At 42.1% G+C, this 16,961-nt stretch overlaps 1 pseudogene; it reads right to left on the bottom strand.

Annotated features, from left to right (window-relative positions):
• Positions 1-2,692: 2,692 nt before the first annotated feature.
• On the bottom strand, positions 2,693-12,240 carry LOC121796513 (annotated as a pseudogene).
• Positions 12,241-16,961: the final 4,721 nt, after the last annotated feature.

Genomic DNA, 16,961 nt, shown 5'->3' with positions numbered 1-16,961 from the left:
GTTGGTGGGGGTGGAGGTGGCTCATATGGAACGGGAGCGGGAACTGGAGCATCGGCGGTTGGCCGACGCCTTCTTCCTTCCTTGCGGTCGGCGTTGGGAACCGCTCGGGCCGGCGTCGGGGCTACTCAAGTTAGCTCCGGCGAGTTGGCTAGCCACTTCTTCGGAGCCGGCGTCGGATAGGGATACCGACCTTGACCGTTTGGAGGAGCAGCTAGAGGAGGATGTTACGCCTCCCATATACTTCGGGTGCGTCCGCGTCTCCTGCCAAACGTTGAGGTACTTGAACAGCTTGTAGTTCATGGATTGGTAGGTGCTCATCGCGGCAGTGATAAAGTCGACCTCGTTCCGGCCGCTCCCCGCATTCCGTTTTTCCTGGAGGAAATAACCATTGAACTTGCCAATTTCATCGTTGGCTCGGAAGATGGCGTTGCGCACCATACTCTCGTTGCGCTCGACTGTTCCCGGCGGCCGATTTTCATTGTACCGGCGAGCGATGCACCTTGGTCGTCGATTGGGTATGGCCGGTAGCCACCCGGAACGCCCGAACTTTGGGTTTGAGGAGGGCCGAGTATTCCGTTTCCGGACTAGGAAACGGTGGTGAACCGAACCATTCGGGGTTCCAACCGGAGCCCGGGGGGTTATCGCTGTGGCCGGACATTGTTATGGTGTAGGAGTGGAAGAAAGATTGAGAATGGATATGGGAGAATGAAGATGAGAATGGATATGGGAGAATGAAGATGAGAATTATGTAGTTTGGTGTTAATTTTTGGGTGTGAAAGTGGGGGTATTTATAGATGAAAATGTGTATTTTTGGGGGGAAAAAAATATAAAAAAATTAAAAGTGCTAAAAAACGGTAATAAACGGATATATTTTTTTTGGGAAGTGAAAATTTTTTTTCATCGATTTTTTTTAATTTATTAAAAAAAATTCAAAGGCAACGGCTATGTCGTTGCCCAATCGCGTGCCGCCACGTCGCCTGCTCGCTGGCACGGACGGACGAACGCCGTCCGTCCACCGCTGCGCATGCTCTTAGATCGATGTAGCAATGAGTTTAATATGACATATACTAAAAACAAAACTCATTTTATAAGGGTACAAAATCAGAGACACAAATTAATGCTTGCATTGAAATTTTTGAAAAATTACTAAAATTACCAAAATTATATCTAAATTATTTGCCTGGCATGGATGATTTTATTTGCATTCTTTACTTTTAGTTAGGACGGATGTTTTTTCAAAGCACAAGTGATGTTTTAGAAGCACCGATTAACATCCTTAATCAAATAAAGAATATCATTAATCATTGTTTTGGAAGTAACATGATTCTTCAACAAAAATAATCTGCATAAATCCGAGTCCTTGCTCTTGTTTTTCAAAAGTAGCAATTGATAAGTTTACTTTTAAAGGCTTATTGCAAATTATACTGATGAAACAGTTAAAATGTTATTAATGGCATTCTAGAACACTAAACAATGACGTATTCAATTCACTTATTCATGTCATTTTTCCTTTCTCTAGAGAAAGAGCCTGAATAGTGTTGTATATTGATGACATGAGTATGTAATTCGCCTTCTAAAATTATTAACTGCATGCAAATGAAGTTTTAAAAATGATATAAATGCCACTTAAGCAGGTTGACAAACCAACACTATAATTACTAGGAAAAGATGTGGAATGATGAGGGTCTAAAATGGCTAAACAAGAGTGGGGGAAAAACTATGGCATACCTAAACATCGTGAATTTCAAGCCAACGCCATTTGCAAGTGTCAGCCACCATCATCAAATCTATATATACTCATCACAACACATCCATTAAAAAACATAGTAAATCACATAGTATTACTTTTTTACTTTTACAAATTCAAAATATTTGACAAATGAAAGTAGTATGGATGAAAGGACATTTCCCTAACGAAATATATGAAACGCCAATATACTTTGTAACACTCCAAACAATAATAATTGGTCTTAAATAAATTATAGTAGTAGTATATAGATCGAAAAATGACAATTCAGTAAGAATTTTAACGCATCAAAAGAGTTATATGATTATTCAATTTTCGTCCCATTCAACGTTTGTTTATATACATGTGTATTTTGTTATGAGTTTATGATTCTCGTGTGTACTCAGTGAGATGAAACAATCGTTGGTTTCAAACAACTAACTATATTAAGAAACCTAATTATAAAAATTAAGTCAACGTCTAAAAGGATTGCATGTCAATTTCTTCTGGTGTGTACCTTAGTACTTAATTAATTGGGCTGAGCAGCCCAATTGACAATCCAGTGACTCCTACTACAAGATTGTGTAGCCCAGCCCAGATATAATGGACAGCTTCTACTGTACATCTATATTTATGTCTTTTCTTAACTTCATTTAACAAAAAGGTTAAATAAAAAAAATGATTTATACATATAGTATACTACTTATGAAATATCAACACGGACGTTGCTTCTACTGGAATACTGATATGGAGTTGAAAAAGTGGGCATCTATATAATTTAGAATAACTTTTTGCATCTATATAATTTAGAAATACAATAAATAGCAATAATGCACAACAAAAGAAAGATAGAGGGAAAACAATTCCGATGGAGTGAACTTTGATTAATAAATATAATATCATAACGGTCTGACATGTACAAAACTAAATCACTACAAAAATAACTAAATAAATAATGTCCACAATGATAATTAAGGCACGTGCATATATAATGAATCACAACCCGGCCGTAAAGGGTACGCCCGTAGACGGCAGCCACGCCCGACCCGCTATGAGGCTCCCAACCGTGAACCGCGACGCCACATTCGTACCCGTTATGATATGGTAACCGGGCCACTTGACCCGCTTCCTCGTGGACCCGCCCGGCCCGAAATTCATATACTCCCCGTAATACAGAGTGGAGAGTCTAAATCGGAATCCTCCCACCTCGACCAGCCCTCCGGCACCACGAAGCCGTCGATGAAGCTCTTCATGATGACGGTGCGGGAATACTGCTGCCACGGTCGGCCCAGATAGGTCTTGAACGAGCCCACCACGGGTTTGAGATCGGGCGCGGGCATGATCCGCGAGTTGTGGATGGATATGCCCGTGTTCTGGAACGGGTCGCCCCGGCCCTGGGCTGTTACCACATTGGCCTGGCCCCACAGTGGCTTCCGCACGTAGATGATGCAGTTCTGGAAGACTACGGCCGCGTTGCCGAAGATGAAGTCGATGGTGCCGTAGATGTAGCACGATTTGTAGAATTGGCGCTGCGCGTGGACGAACAGAGTGTCCTGATACCCCTCGAATCCGCACGCGTAGAACACCGACAGATCCGAGGCCGACCGGAGCGCCACCGCCTGCCCTCTCTGTGGGCCCGCCGTGTTGCGGAAGGTGATGCCCCGGGCTATGAATCCGATGATTCCTAATATCAATTTACAAATATTTTCAGTACTAATCCTATTAATAATTATCTAAGTGAACTATACACCCTTCGTCCCGTGACCCAATTTTCCATTTTGGAATGTCTATTAGTATTAATTGTCTTATTTCAGTTTTTACTATATTTGGTAATGGATAATATATTCTACTAACTCACTTTACTTTATAAAACTTGTAGTATAAAAGTGAACTCACATTAACTAACATTTTTCTCTACATTTCTTAAAATTCATGCCGGATCAAAGTGGAAACATAATTGGTGACGGGGGAGTATAATTTTCTTTAAGAGATAGTAGTAAGTGAAGTAAAGAACTGTATGAATTCAACGTAAAGATATAAGTTACAAAATTACGCTTTAGTTGGAGCATCTTGTTAGGTAGCTTCAAAGATATGATGATTCAAAGGGAAGTTAGTAATATGACCTTGGACAAGAAGTAAGGTGTAGGGTTTTAGGGCTCGTTTGGTTTCGTTGATAGCCAAACATGGGTTTGAAGATAGTAGACTCCAAAAGCATGTTGGAGGATGGAGTTAACAATCACACCCTCGTGTTTGGTTGAAGAGATTCATATCCCGAGATTGTAACACCTCTGTTTGGTTTGGGTTGCATAAAGTATAGATAGGCAATACGGAATGACGGTGTTGTCCTCAAATATTTGTTAAAATCCCAATTTGCCCTCTTCATCCCTAAATTGGGGCTGCCAATTTAATACGCGGTATACCCTAGCTCCCGCCCACGCAATTGATTCCGAAGGACTTCTCAATCACCTTGTGGAATCGACGACGGCGAACGAAGGTTGAAGCTCCACCACAGGTCTGTTATTCGGTTATCTGAAGTAGTTAAGCTTCAGCCATATCTTCCGCGAATTGTGTTGGAGTGTACATAGCCACGTTCCCCGTTCGGTTGATAGATACACGCCCGCGTGTAGTGCCCCGTTCGGAATATGGCGTTGCCAAAAGCCATATGGAATCTCAAATCGGCGATTGATGTTCGAAGAGGTGAGTGTAACTGCGAATGTAGGGAACCCGTCGATTTGTAGTGCCCTGCTATCGTCCGCGTAATCGTCATCAAATGTTGTTTCCGATTCAGTCCCCGATGGCACGTATTCCTCGGAAGTTTCGATGTCCATTGCATGGCTACCTTCCCCCTCGTCGTCTTCAACAACTACAAAACAAATGCATGTGGGTTTTAAAACCAAATATTGTAAAATCCCCCCATGATGTGAATCAGTCTTACCGTGAACGTCTCCTTGCGGGGGACAGTGCGTTTCGCTATTGAACCGTTTAACGTTGAAAATTCCACTACCTACCAAAGTGAATGTGAGTGTATCTCCGTGTAGAACGCCGGTTTCTCGAACAAAATCTCTCCATCCGGATGCGAAGAAGAACCCATGGCCCAGCTTTAGCATTCGCACTCTATACCGTATACCATTCGGCCAAACAAGCCTGCAGTCGAATGGTAGCTCATGGCTGTACATCCCAACGAATTGGTCTGGTAGACGCTGCATGCAACAATTTCATACTTGCAATCAAAACTCGGCCAATCTCATGCATAAATCATCAACACATAAACCCACATACCATGTCGTCATGGAATCGCCCCGCGTGGAAAACCGTCATGAAAGCAGGGAGTCGTGGATAGTCCGGGTCGACGTCCGGGACGGCGTTAGAGCCATCAAGTGCCATTTTTTAAACAAAGACTATTGATATAATTTGACGAGAGTTTCTATAACTGGCTTACCGAATTAGTAGTGTGATATATTATGAAATCTACGGCATTTGCATTAACTTTAATGGGTGAGGAAGGAGGAGTTCATTTATGGAGTTTCAGTCGGTGATTGACCATGCAGAGTAACTGTTTGAGGCTATGTTTGAGCTACTACTATACATCAAATACAGAAGATAAGTTTCTGATCAAACAATGTAGTGAATAGTGACGAAAATTAAACATCCCTGCATGGGTGATTGACCAAAGACTGCCGATTACTTTATGGTAGGTGGGAGTTGAATTACAAAGAACAAACCAATTTAATGGGGGTGCCTATATTCACTTCATACAGCTATGAGTCGATAGTTGTGTGGTTTGGTGGGAAAATTAATGTACAATATAATGCTATGCAATTTATCGTGGTGTTTAATTAAGGGAAGTACCTTCCCACAATTGAAATGACATTTATCTAACTTGAGTAAATAAATCTATGAACCAACTCTAGGCGGTGCACATGCATGCATGTTTACTTAATTCTACATAAACGAACCTCCATTCCATTCCATAGATCGCACCAATTCTCTAACACACAAATCAGCCAATAAGCGCCATGAACCCACTTATCCCAAATCAAGCGACTTTCTTCTACAGGGGCAAGTGGACCGCATCTATGGATACGTTGTTGCTTTCTACTGTGATCAAGGTTCGACCTAGCCGCTCATCGGCAGATGACTTTGTGACGGATGCGGTTCTCAACCATGCGTGTATGGTAATCAATAATTGCTTTACCACTGCAATAACTTGTGCTGACATTGTGAGTCGGTTGGAGCTCCTACGAGTTCGACTCCAGACTTTCAACGAAGTTGTTAGAACACTGGGAGTCCGATGGGACCTTGATGAGAAGCGCATCATTGCTGACAACGAAACTTGGAAGTTTATATTCCGGGTATGTCGTTCACTCATATGCATATATGCGTTGAATGCTAGGGGCTTTATAATATGATAAACGGTCTAATCCAACTCGTTTATATTAATTTTTTGCAGACAAACCCCCTTGCCGGCGCGTACTATTACCGCGACGAGGTGGAATACAGCCGCTTAACGACCATGTTTGGGCTGCGTGATGGGAAGAATGAACCGTCGACGGAAGTGATAGCCATATCCGACACTACGTCGGTAATCGTGATTACCGATTCCCCCGTACCAAATGCTCCAACTCGTGCGAAGCATGCGATTTCACCCCTTGATCCCGATGAAGTCAATTCGCCTTTTGTTCAGCCATCAACCATGGTTCGCCGGAAGCTGTTTGATGAGCAATTGACCAATACGGAACAAGGATCATCAAGCAACGCTGGAGGCTTTGGGAGACGAATGGATCCTCCTAAGTTGTTTCCACTGATGCCATTGTACTCATCGCCGAAAGGTTCCTCGTGCGCGTCTTGGAGTCCTGCAGCCCCAGGGCGCAAATCCACCCCATAAGTACCTAAGTCTTGCCCCCGACCGGTCTCGATCACTTTTGCCGATGTAGTAATATGTTGTTGTGTACGTGTAATTAGTAGCCTACACTTGAATGTAGGTTTAGCATGTTTTATCTATTTTGGGATGTACAAGATTGAGACTGGTCTAGTAGGTATTGTATTAAACTTCCGTAATTCCGTAATGAAAACCCAAGCTAGTTGGACAAAGTCACATAGCAACAATAAAAACGTGATAGCTCTAGAATTTGATATAATGGCGCAACACAAATGCAAAGTCAACTAAATAATGTTAAAGAGTATGATACATTACGAATCAATGTCTGGATACATAGCCACATGTTAGGTAACGGGTGAGATCAGCGGCGACGATCACATGTTTGTCCTATCATTCCACATTGTAGAAGCAAAGTCGTCCCGTTTCTTCATCCACGCCGGTGTTGGTGCGACCGAACTTATAGTGGGAACAACAGGATCATCGCTATCACTTCCATACCCATCTTCATAATGTTCTCCAACCAATGCATCATACGGATCCACCTCCATCTGCGTGCGGATGAAATTGTGGAGCAAGAAACAGGCAATGATCAATCCAGTTTGGACATCAATAGGATAGAAGCTTGGACTGCGGAGTATTCCCCAACGCATCTTCAGTACTGCAAATGAGCGCTCAATAACATTCCGAGCTTTAGAGTGCTTCAAGTTGAACAATTCCTCGGGCGATTGAGGTGCCTGAGCGCCATTACCCCACTCCTTCAAATGGTACCGGGCGCCTTTGTACGGTGTGATGAATCCCTCACTGTTGGCGTATGCATTGTCGCAGAGGTAATAGCAATCTACCAATGAGAACAAATGTCAAAAGGTGATTAAGCAGCCAACCAACTATACAACAATGAAAAAGAGTTTGACCTTTAGGTATTTTAAGCCCGAGGGGCCGGCTAATGGCATCGCGTAATATTCGGGAATCACCAGCTGAACCTTCCCATCCTGGCAGCACGTAAACGAACCGAAGGTAGCGATCACACACTGCAAGTGTATTTGTTGATATTTGCCCCTTCCTGTTACGATAACGTGGTGCGTCAGCTATGGGCACGCGCACGTGTATGTATGTTCCATCTAAAGCTCCTAGACAACCCTACAATGTCAACAGTTGGAATAGCATTAGTATACCGTATAATACACCCAACAGCGAGATTACACATACCTTAAAACACTTCCATCGTGAGTCCGTGCAGTCATCCCCAACCGGTTCCGGTTTAACCAAAAAAATGTCATGCAAAGTAAGCACCCCACGTAGCACAACATGAGTGTACTTAGAAACTGTTTCAGAAGAACGCATGAAATCGTGTCCTACAACCCGTGTCTTTTTGTGGTGGGACAAAATGGACAAAAACATAGCAACTTGTTCCTCAACGGTGACAAATTTTTGGTCGAATAATCCTACCCGGTCCCGTAGAATGCGACACAATCTATCGAAAATGTTTCTATCCATACGCAAATTGTCCACACAGGAACGATCAGAAACCCGGACAAGCCTATCCACCTGCTTTACATGTGCTGGAATGGCTTCAATCATAGCCTCGGTAATTAATCCCCCCACCCTCCGTTTCCTTTTTTGTGATTTGGATCTGGCCAAATTGATAAACATGGTGATTAGAAGCATGTTCATCCGATGATTTCTCAGTATTTCCTCAAGTAAGATCAATAGCTCTGTTGGTTCTGTTCTTGCAATCTACACGAACAATATGCACAAGATTCCTCAGATTGAAATACACACCACAACACCATGACATTGGACATAATAATCACTGCTGAAGCATCACATAAACATTAACATTGAATCATAAATCAATTGCATAAACCTATTTGACTTGGCCTCAAATTCATGAAAGTTTATGCAACAAAAAACATACAATAACCCCCTATCACAAACAAATCTGCAAAACATAATAGGCTGTATTTGTGAAGGCCGATCTGTCTACGCAGAACTCCATTCTCGTTTAAGAACAAAACAAATTCCATTCAGTTTATGCAACAAAATTAATACAATAACACCCAAAATTATTTAACAGCACACGTTCGACAGTTTATGCTCACATTGAGAAGGCCATGGGAATGAACACATTCAACTCAATCTCATCATTAACCGAATTGGCTGGAGTAATTTCAATCTCGGCTGGGTACACATTTTTCGGGATCGGATTTTTTAAGAACTTACCTTCTGAACAACGTCTTGGTCGGCCATGGCTCTTCGTCGTCCGATGTAGCCCGAACCCTCACTTGCAACCTGCAAATACACGCAGGCGCGGTGAGAAATTCGAATAGTAGTTCAACCATCTCAATTCGGGAACCAACATATGAAAAACAGGCTTACCATGAACTCTTCACTTACAGCCTCTCACCGATTTCGGCGACCTCTGGAAATTGTTGCTCAAATGTGGAAGAGGTAGATGGAGATGGAGTAAATGAAGGGGTACTGGAGTCAATTGATGCAAAATTTGAAATCTTCACTTTGTTGATTGCGTACAATCGCACGTCGAAGCACCGATGGAGTTATCGGTTTTTTGGAGATCCATAACTCAATCCGAGTCGGGTCGTTAGATTGAAGATGCGGGTCAGAGTGATTGCTATCATGCCAACCAAACATGGAATAGAGGGTGGATACAAATGACTATCTATGGCTATCAAGGAAACCAAACGAGCCCTTATGGTATTGAAATTTGTGAGGTGTATATATTTTTATCCGCAACGCTTCTCGTTGCGGGCTCTATCTCGTCTCGGAGAGACGAGACCGCATTGAGACAGCGTTGCGGGATCCGTCTCCTCTCCATCCCGTCCCTTGTCTCGCCGCGGAGGGAAGTCTCGCGAGATAGCTCGCCACGCGCGTTGGTGACGTGGCGAGCTCCGGTTCGTCCGTGACGCCCACTCGCCGGTCCGCGAGTGGGCGTCGTTTTTATCCGAAAAATGGTTTTTTTTTGTTTTTTTTTTAAATTCAGGAAAATTTCGAAAATTAAAAAAAAAATTCAAAAAATATATTAGCCGTTTATAGCCGTTTTTTGCAAATTTTTAATTTTTTAAAATTTTTTTAAGCCCCCAATCACTTCTATAAATATCAAATCATTCCCACAAATTAATCCACCATAAAAAACTATTTATTCTCACTCCAACACTCTATTCACCATAAACATTATTCTTCTCTCAAATTTAATTCATTCATGGATCCATTTGATCAAATGCGTCGAATAATGGAAGAATCGCTAGAAGAAGATCGACGCACATGATCGTCATTGGGAAAAATTTGGCAACCAGTAGACGCACATGATCGTCATTAGACAACTCTTTCTTCTGCTTCTTTGAGTTTTAAATTATGTATTTTTTATTTTTTTTAGGATTTTATTAATGTGGTTTTTTATTTTTTTAGAATTTTAAGTTGAAATTTTATTTTATTTAATGAAGTGTGTTTTTATTAATTGAATTTGTTGGAAATAAAAATAAAAAATGAAATTGAATGAATAGTTAAGAGATGCGATGGTTAAGAAACGGTTAAGAGATGGAGGGATGCAAGTGTTGTCTCTTAGTTAAGAGATGAAGTGAAAAGTACAGTGGGGCTTATAAATAATGAAGAGATGAGACGGTTAAGAGACGGATAAGAGACATGGATGCGGATGGCCTAATGAAACAATTATTGCAAGGAAAAAGAAAATAATACTAGACGATCTATTAATCATTTTCTAGTTGTTTTCAGATCGAGCAGAATCTCAAATGTCAATTAATTAGCTTTTTAGTTGATTAATGCCTATTGGTTCATTCTGAGAACTGTACGAGCACAATTAATGTAACATGCGTAGTTTCAATTGCGATAATTAAAATAGTGGGGAAAGAATTTTTCTGGCCAGAAGGTATATACATATTGATTTACATTACATATCATACCACTGGATAAAATAAAATCCCCTGTTTAGTCAACTGTTTACACATGAATTGTTATTTATTAATCAAGACAGACTTCTGCACATATATGGCGATGTAAAAATAACAACATCGCACATGACACTAGTGCAGCACAGATATTTTATATTATATGAACTTGAATATTGAGATTGTAATTCGTTGTACTAATTTCGTTCGTGATCATCTTCATTGAGATTTATTCCATTTTTATACTTGCACTACTGATAATAACTACTTATATTTGCTCAATGCGTGTATTAATATTAATAGTTATGATAATGATCAGTTGAGTTTAACTTGTTAATACGAAAAGCGCTAATAAAGATAATTAACCAATTAACTAGCTCTAACAAAAAACCTAATTCACTATAATATCATTAATTTTGAGCTACTCTTACCAATTATAGACACAGTTGCACATGCAATTTAAATCACTTTAAAAGTTAATTTACTAATTATTGGGTTAATAATTAATGAGGACGAAACTCACCGACGGTTGCTGAACTGTAAGTAGTGAAGCCGGCAGAGACGCTCCGGCTGCCGGTGATGACGGTGTACCTGAGGCCATCTCCTACCAGCATCACCTTATTCATCGTCCTGCTTATCAGAATATTCTCTCTGTAAACCCCTCTCTTCACATACACCACCACTCTCCCATTCCCCACGCGCCTCGACGTCGCGTAGTTTATCCCCGCCTGGATCGACTTGAACTGCCCCGTCCCGTCCTGAGCCACGACCACATTCGCCCTAGTCGCCAGCTGCAAATCCTGCAGCATCTTCCTCTCCCGCCCCGTCACCCACGCCGGGAACCCACCGTGGTGGACCGTGCTCGAGTTAGTGTCGAGCAGCGCGTTGTTGGTCGCGAGGCTGTTGCTGATGAGCTCGGAGACGTTTCCGGATAGGATCGGCGAGCTGAACTTGGTCACGTTGAGGTCGTTGGAGCTCCGGCGGCAGATCTCAATGTTGGTTAAGGCCGTGCTCAGCCACGTCTGCGCGTCGAAGTCGGTGAAGCTGGCGTTGTTTTGGATGCTCTGCAGCGTTGTGTTTAGTTGGTCGACTGTGTTCTCGATGAGATTGTTGCAGTCGCGGTAGACAATAGTCCTTCGCTTGCTCATGCAGCGCATCTTGCTTGCCAGGGACTGGACGTCGGCCGCCCTCTCCAGGGCGGCCATGATCGTCATTGTCCTGAAATCCTCCCGGGAATTGGGGTTGAACCTGGCCAGGTCCCGACCCATGAAGTAGTTGCATGGACCTGGGTGCGGTGTGGTACTACACCACAATGCTATGCCAGTGTTGCTACTACTGTTAGTTGTAGCATCACTGGCATATACTATTAAGGGGAACAAGAAGAAGAAGAAAGAAGAAGAAGAAGAAGAAGAAGAAGATAATAGCATGGAATTTGAAGCCATGGTGATTAATTAGGGTGGTAGCATGAAAGGGGAGATTGAGGGAGGTCTTAAAAAGATCTTGGGTTTGTTGGAGGGTTGATGACTTTATACAAGTAAATCATGTTGTGACAGTTGGAATTGTTTGAAAAGGAGGGAATGGGAGAGTTCAATTGAATAATGAATTTGAATGAAATTTTAATGATATGTCTTTAAAATGAAGAGATCCTTGTTTCATGGATCACGGCCATTACACTCAAGAGAAATGTTTTGCCTCCTCATCGTGTCAGGAGCCATTAATTGATTGGAACAATTTTGGAGGAAGCATTAATTTGTTGGAAATGGCTGGGAATCTATTTCTAAAGTCTACTGTCTGTACTATTATTGCAAACTTAATTCTCCTGTCTCAACCTAGTATTTTTAAACACTTTGTGAGATCATAGCTGATGCATGCAATGCAATCAAAGTTTTATTGCATATTTGCAGGGGCAAACCAAAATCTCTGCTGCACTAGTGTCTAGTATTCATTCAAATTTTGAAAGTTAAGGTTTTTGTAGCCATATTTAGTGGAAAATAGAATTGGAATCTAAATATAATTCTAATCGGAAATAGAAGTTTTTTTAATTAATCCTGACCGACAACCCATGTAAAATGAAATTGTGTATAAAAGCCATATTTTATAGATAGATATATCTAACTCGATCTGTCTGCAATAACATCTTTCGTGCATAATTGTGATTGAAATGATAAGATTTAATTACTATAACACTAAGCCATTCTTGATGCCCAATCTTCTAAGTTGAAAATGATGTTGCTGACGTAAATCTTTGGCGATTTGAATTATTTAGTAGTACCACTTTTGTGCACGAGAAAATAATATAGTTATATTGCTTCAAGGCTGAATTGCTTAACGATATTCGCGCGGCGGCCAAGTGTTGAAATTAATTATATAAAAAAAATGGCGAGCTGTAAATTGTGAAGAATAATTACGTTAAACAAAAGCAAATAAGAAGTTAAGTGCGATTCCGTACCTCATCTGATAATCGATGGTGAAGCAGTACACATGAGGGAGATCTGAGCGTTAAGTAAGGAGCCTATATTCCACCTTTAAATTAGATAACCCAAATGTCTGATCACCTATGTTAAACACGGCTGAATTGAATAGTAAGGGAATTTCTTATTCACTGGATTAATTTTCATTACACATTAGGCACCACTTTATAGTATAAGGAATATACAAGGTAAATATTCTCTAATTACTCTAATTGATTGCTATCTCCTATGTATGGTAAGGTATAATCTCGAGCATATCTCTTGTGTAATTAGGAGAATATCTCGTGATCTCCTCAATCTTCTCCAACAACCTAAGCATTGAAATTTGCAGGTTACCCCATGCGCTTAAGAGTTTTAATTACGCTAATCATGCTTTAATTAGTGTCTCAGGAAATCACAACTTTATTTCTTCTTTTGTTTTATGGTCAACACACCCATAATTATCATGAAACTCATCTGCCAAGAAATAAGGGAATGACTAATAAAGAAAAAAGATCATTGTGGGACTCTGTATTTCAAGTTTTAGTTCGCTATAGATGATTTATTTTTCTATCTTTTAATGACCACAAACGGCGGGATCGGCTCCTCTATTTCGATATATTTTTGCATTTTTGGATAGAAATTTTATAATTCTGTGTTTTAGTAGCAACGCATCATATTTGAATTTGAAAGGGTTTGTGGATATCAGTTCTTACAGCCCATTAGCCAACCAGTAGAGCCCATGCAGTTTACTGGGCTAATTACCCAATTCCTCTCATGACTAATGGCCCATTTTCTCATGAGTAGAGCCCATATAGTTTACTCAGCCCAAACTACAGCAGCCTGTCACCATTTGACTAAGCCCACCTACAGCAACGCGGACGGCCCAGCAGGAACCTAATACATCCACATACAATGTATGAATTGTGATAAGCGCTCTTAAATAAATTAAGATGTAATCATAATTTCTATTCAAAGCCCAAATATAACACCCTTATCAACAAATATGTCAGTTTATTAGAGCATCTCCAATAGCACTGGACGTCAAATAGCCATCAAATAGCCTTCACACTGCCACATCATCAGCACTACAATTCTCCTGCCACATCAGCTTGCCACATCAACTGGACATCAAATAGCCCTCACATAGCCTTCACACTACCTATCCACATCACTAATAACAATTATATAATTTAATTTACACTCGTATCAACATACGGAATTTAATTTACGAGACAAATACGGAAAATTCGAATAATAATATTAAAATTTAAAAAGTACATTAATTTTTTAAAAAAAGTACAATAATTAAACAAATTACATTTAAAAAATTACATAAATTTGCATAAAAACTAACGCCTTGCAATCCTCCGCGCCCACAACTCTTCAACTAAATCCTTTTGCAGTCGAATATGAGCCTCCGTCTGACGCATGTCGGCATGTGCTTGGAGGAGGGCTTCTTCATCGTTCGGTACCCCACCTCGTACGTTGGCGGTGGTGACGCCGTGGCTTGGACCTGCTTCATTATCGTCGGTGGCCCAATCAGTCAGTTGTACACCTTCATCTTCGACGATCATGTTGTGCATGATAATACAGGCGTACATTATATCAGCAATGCAGTCGACATGCCACAAACGCGTTGGTCCCTTAACTGCAGCCCATCGAGCTTGAAGCACACCAAATGCGCGCTCCACGTCCTTTTGCGCCGACTCCTGCCGCGTCGCAAAGTAGGCCTTCTTCGGATCTGATGCGCACCGGATCGTCTTCACAAAGACGGGCCACCTAGGGTATATCCCATCCGCCAAGTAATAGCCCATATCATGCTGGTTGCCGTTGGCGACAAAACTGATGGCCGGACCGACGCCCTGGCACTGCTCGTTGAAAAGGGGCGACGAGTTGAGGACGTTTAGGTCGTTGTTCGAACCGGCTATCCCAAAATACGCATGCCAAATCCACAACCGGTAATCAGCCATGGACTCGAGGATCATCGTGGGATTTTTTCCCTTGTAGCCGGTCGTGTAAAACCCCTTCCAGGCAGCGGGACAGTTCTTCCATTCCCAATGCATACAATCTATGCTGCCTAGCATTCCCGGGAACCCGTGCTGATCCCCGTGCATCCGCAGCAGATTCCGGCAATCTTCGGGGGCAGGCTTTCGGAGATACTGATCACCGAATACTTCGATCACGCCCTGGCAGAAATACTTCATACATTCGATGGCAGTCGTCTCACCGATGTGGAGGTATTCGTCCCACATGTCTGCCGCGGTGCCGTAGGCCAACTACCTGATTGCCGCAGTGCACTTTTGAATAGGGGTGTGGCCAGGTCTGCCAGCCGCATCGTGCCTGAAGCGGAAATACAGATATCGCTGCTCCAATGCGTTAACAATACGCATAAATAAGTCCCGCCTCATCCTAAAACGAAGCCTGAAATGGTTGGCGTCAAAACGCGGCTCCTCTGCGAAGTAATCTGTGAACAGGCGCTGATGTGCAGCTTCATGATCACGATGCACCACTTGTCGACGTTGGACAACTGGTCGTGGGCGAGGTGCCGTCGGCTGCATATAACTCTGCATCCATCGATCAACCTCACGGCTCGTATAGGCATCTAGCTCTTCGTTCATCATACGCTCGTACTCATCCGCATCCCCACCACTACCACCGGCATTACTCATTTCTTAAATTGATTTTGAACAGAAAGTAAGGTAGAGAGAATACTCGTTAAAACAAGTGGTGCGAATGAAAATGAGGTTCAACGCGCGTATATATAGTGTTTTCGAAAAACAAAAAAAAAAATTAAATCCGACGCCGGTTTGGCGCCGATCTGGGACGCACAATGATGACAATCGACCACGAGATAGAATGATCACACGATAAATTCACAAAAGCCTTAGCTTCAAGGAATTGTAATTAATCAATGTCAAAAACTGCTACGAAAACTGCTATTCCCACTATATATAAGTGGTCCCAAAAACCCTAGAGATATAAAAGGAAAATACGGAAATTAAAGAAAATAACTAAAAATTTAAAGAAAGTAAATTAGGAAACTCTTTCCCGCTGACTGCATCATACTCCCTCTCTTGAAGAAGACTCGACCTCGAGTCTGCCTCGGCCCCATCAGCTGCTTCGTCTCCTTCATCTGCGGCGTCGGCACCATCGCCTTGATACGGTGACAAATCTGCCACATTAAATGTAGCCGATACATTATACTTACCCCGCAGATCCACCTTGTAAGCGTTATCATTGATGCGCTTCACAATTCGAAAAGGGCCATCTGCTCGTGGTTGCAACTTTCCCCAACGCCCTCCAGGAAAACGTTCCTTCCTTAGATGAATCCAGACCAGATCTCCCTCTTCGAAAACCACCCTCTTGCGCCTCCTATCAGCTCGCAACTTATAACCATCATTCTGTCGGATAATACGACGTCGAACCTCCTCATGCAACTCCTTAATCTGCTTGATCCGTTCCTCCGCATCACCACTAAACTGCGTTGTTGTAGGTATAGGTACCATATCCAATGGGGTAATTGGATTCCGTCCATAAACAATTTGAAACGGGCTCTTCCCTGTGGTTATGTTCGTTGAATGATTATAGGCAAACTCCGCTTGTGCTAACACCAAGTCCCACTGCCGTGGATTATCTCCAATCAAACTGCGAAGAAGACTCCCCAAACTACGATTAACAACTTCTGTTTGTCCATCAGTCTGCGGATGGTGTGAGCTACTAAATTTAAGCTGCGAACCCAGTCGTCTCCATAACGTGCGCCAAAAGTGACTCACAAACTTCACATCACGGTCAGAAGTCAGAGATTTGGGAACTCCATGCAGTTTCACGATCTCTCGAAAATACAACTGTGCAACTTGACTAGCGTCGAACGTTTTATTGCAAGGAACAAAATGCGCCATCTTTGAGAATCTATCCACAACAACCATAACTGAGTCTTTCTGCCTCTGCGTACGTGGCAGCCCTAACACAAAACCAAGCTGACA

Source organism: Salvia splendens, chromosome 3, assembly GCF_004379255.2.
Source record: "Salvia splendens isolate huo1 chromosome 3, SspV2, whole genome shotgun sequence".
In the NCBI taxonomy this organism is placed as follows: Eukaryota; Viridiplantae; Streptophyta; class Magnoliopsida; order Lamiales; family Lamiaceae; genus Salvia; species Salvia splendens.
The sequence above is the reverse complement of the archived record's forward strand: the minus strand, read 5'-3'. Positions and strand labels throughout refer to the sequence as shown.